The sequence below is a fragment of the Cervus canadensis genome, chromosome X (assembly GCF_019320065.1).
Source record: "Cervus canadensis isolate Bull #8, Minnesota chromosome X, ASM1932006v1, whole genome shotgun sequence".
Lineage (NCBI taxonomy): Eukaryota > Metazoa > Chordata > Mammalia > Artiodactyla > Cervidae > Cervus > Cervus canadensis.
In genome coordinates, this window is record NC_057419.1 from 52,703,869 (window position 1) to 52,707,393 (window position 3,525).

The window sequence follows — 3,525 nt, forward strand, 5'->3', positions numbered from 1 at the left end:
GGTCCCATCACTTCATGGGAAATAGATGGGGAGACAGTAGAAACAGTGTCAGACTTTATTTTGGGGGCTCCAAAATCACTGCAGATGGTGATTGCAGCCATGAAATTAAAAGACACTTACTCCTTGGAAGGAACGTTATGACCAAACTAGATAGCATATTAAAAAGCAGATACATTACTTTGCCAACAAAGGTCCATCTGGTCAAGGCTATGGTTTTTCTAGTAGTCATGTATGGATGTGAGAGTTGGACTGTGAAGAAAGCTGAGCACTGAAGAACTGATGCTTTTGAACTATGGTGTTGGAGAAGACTCTTTTTATTTTCATTTATTTTTATTAGTTGGAGGCTAAATACTTGACAATATTGTAGTGGTTTTTGTCATATATTGACATGAATCAGCCATGGATTTACATGTATTCCCCATCCTGACCCCCCCTCCTACCTCCCTCTCTGCCCGATCTCTCTGGGTCTTCCCAGTGCACCAGGCCCGAACACTTGCCTCATGCATCCAACCTGGGATGGTGATCTGTTTCACCCTTGATAATATACATGTTTCGATGCTGTTCTCTCGAAACATCCCACCCTCGCCTTCTCCCACAGAGTCCAAAAGTCTGTTCTGTACATCTGGGTCTCTTTTTCTGTTTTGCATATAGGGTTATCATTACCATCTTTCTAAATTCCATATATATGTGTTAGTATACTGTAATGGTCTTTATGTTTCTGGCTTACTTCACTCTGTATAATGGGTTCCAGTTTCATCCATCTCATTAGAACTGATTCAAACGAATTCTTTTTAATGGCCGAGTAATATTCCATGGTGTATATGTACCACAGCTTCCTTATCCATTCATCTGCTGATGGGCATCTAGGTTGCTTCCATGTCCTGGCTATTATAAACAGTGCTGTGATGAACATTGGGGTGCACCTGTCTCTTTCAGATCTGGTTTCCTCAGTGTGTATGCCCAGAAGTGGGATTGCTGGGTCATATGGCAGTTCTATTTCCAGTTTTTTAAGAAATCTCCACACTGTTCTCCATAACGGCTGTACTAGCTTGCATTCCCACCAACAGTGTAAGAGGGTTCCCTTTTCTCCACACCCTCTCCAGCATTTATTGCTTGTAGACTTTTGGACAGCAGCCATCCTGACTGGCGTGTAATGGTACCTCATTGTGGTTTTGATTTGCATTTCTCTGATAATGAGTGATGTTGAGCATCTTTTCATGTGTTTGTTAGCCATCTGTATGTCTTCTTTGGAGAAATGTCTGTTTAGTTCTTTGGCCCATTTTTTGATTGGGTCATTTATTTTTCTGGAATTGAGCTGCAGGAGTTGCTTGTATATTTTTGAGATTAATCCTTTGTTTGTTGCTTCATTTGCTATTATTTTCTCCCAATCTGAGGGCTGTCTTTTCACCTTACTTATAGTTTCCTTTGTAGTGCAAAAGCTTTTAAGTTTCATTAGGTCCCATTTGTTTAGTTTTGCTTTTATTTCCAATATTCTGGGAGGTGGGTCATAGAGGATCTTGCTGTGATTTATGTCGGAGAGTGTTTTGCCTATGTTCTCCTCTAGGAGTTTTATAGTTTCTGGTCTTACATTTAGATCTTTAATCCATTTTGAGTTTATCTTTGTGTATGGTGTTAGAAAGTGTTCTAGTTTCATTCTTTTACAAGTGGTTGACCAGTTTTCCCAGCACCACTTGTTAAAGTGGTTGTCTTTTTTCCACTGTATATCCTTGCCTCCTTTGTTGAAGGTAAGGTGTCCATAGGTTCGTGGATTTATCTCTGGGCTTTCTACTCTGTTCCATTGATCTATATTTCTGTCTTTGTGCCAGTACCATACTGTCTTGATGACTGTGGCTTTGTAGTATAGTCTGAAGTCAGGCAGGTTGATTCCTCCAGTTCCATTCTTCTTTCTCAAGATTACTTTGGCTATTCAAGGTTTTTTGTATTTCCATACAAATTGTGAAATTATTTTTTCTAGTTCTGTGAAAAATACCGTTGATAGCTTGATAGGGATTGCATTGAATCTATAGATTGCATTGGGTAGAATAGCCATTTTGACAATACTGATTCTTCCAATCCATGAACACGGTATGTTTCTCCATCTGTTTGTGTCCTCTTTGATTTCTTTCATCAGTGTTTTATAGTTTTCTATGTATAGGTCCTTTGTTTCTTTAGGTAGATATACTCCTAAGTATTTTATTCTTTTTGCAATGGTGAATGGTATTGTTTCCTTAATTTCTCTTTCTGTTTTCTCATTGTTAGTGTATAGGAATGCAAGGGATTTCTGTGTGTTAATTTTATATCCTACAACTTTACTATATTCGTTGGTTAGCTCTAGTAATTTTCTAGTAGAGTCTTTAGGGTTTTCTATGTAGAGGATCATGTCATCTGCAAACAGTGAGAGTTTCACTTCTTCTTTTCCTATCTGGATTCCTTTTACTTCTTTTTCTGCTCTGATTGCTGTGGCCAAAACTTCCAAAACTATGTTGAATAGTAGTGGTGAGATTGGGCACCCTTGTCTTATTCCTGATTTTAGGGGAAATGCTTTCAATTTTTCACCATTGAGGGTAATGTTTGTTGTGGGTTTGTCATATATAGCTTTTATTATGTTGAGGTATGTTCCTTCTATTCCTGCTTTATGGAGAGTTTTAATCATAAATGGGTGTTGAGTTTTGTCAAAAAATATGGAACGCTTCACGAATTTCCATGTCATCCTTGCGCAGGGGCCATGCTAATCTTCTGTGTATCGTTCCAATTTTAGTATATGTGCTGCCGAAGCGAGCACGGAGAAGACTCTTGAAAGTCCCTTGGACTGCAAGGAGATCCAACCAGTCCATCCTAAATGAGATGAGTCCTGGGTGTTCATTGGAAGGACTGATGCTGCAGCCGAAGTTCCAATACTTTGGCCACCTGATGCGAAGAGTTGACTCATTGGAAAAGACCCTGATGCTGGAAGGGACTGGGGGCAGGAGGAGAAGGGGACGACAGAGAATGAGATGGCTGGATGGCATCACTGACTTGATGGGCATGAGTTTGAGTAAACTCTGGGAGTTTGTGATGGGCAGGGAGGCCTGGCGTGCTGCGATTCATGGGGTCGCAAAGAGTCGGACACGACTGAGCGACTGAACTGAACTGAACCGAACTGATACTTAAATATATATATATATATTTACTATATATATACACACACACTATATATAAGCATATATTATTTATACACTGTATCTGTTTTTATTTTGAATAAACTGTTACCTGTTAGCTCAACTAAGAAAAAGAAAACTTTTAATTTTATCTTTATTCCTTCTTTGATACTTTTTCTTTCTTCCTGTAGATTCAAGATTTTGACCTATATTATTTACCTTCTCTCCATAGAACATCTTTTAACATTTCTTGAAAAGTAGGTCTACTAGCAACAAATTCCCTCATTTTTTCTTTGCTTGAGAAAGTCTTTATTTCTCTTTCACTTTTGAAGAATAATTTTGTTGGGTACAGAATTCTAGGTTAGTAGTTACTTCCTCTCAATACTTT

The 3,525-nt window shown here is 38.6% G+C and overlaps 1 non-coding gene across 1 annotated transcript; it reads right to left on the reverse strand.

Moving 5' to 3' along the window:
* Positions 1-2,675: 2,675 nt before the first annotated feature.
* On the reverse strand, positions 2,676-2,782 carry LOC122436071. Its single transcript, XR_006267843.1, has one exon. It is a non-coding gene; the product is annotated as a U6 spliceosomal RNA (small nuclear RNA).
* Between the last annotated feature and the right edge of the window lie 743 nt (positions 2,783-3,525).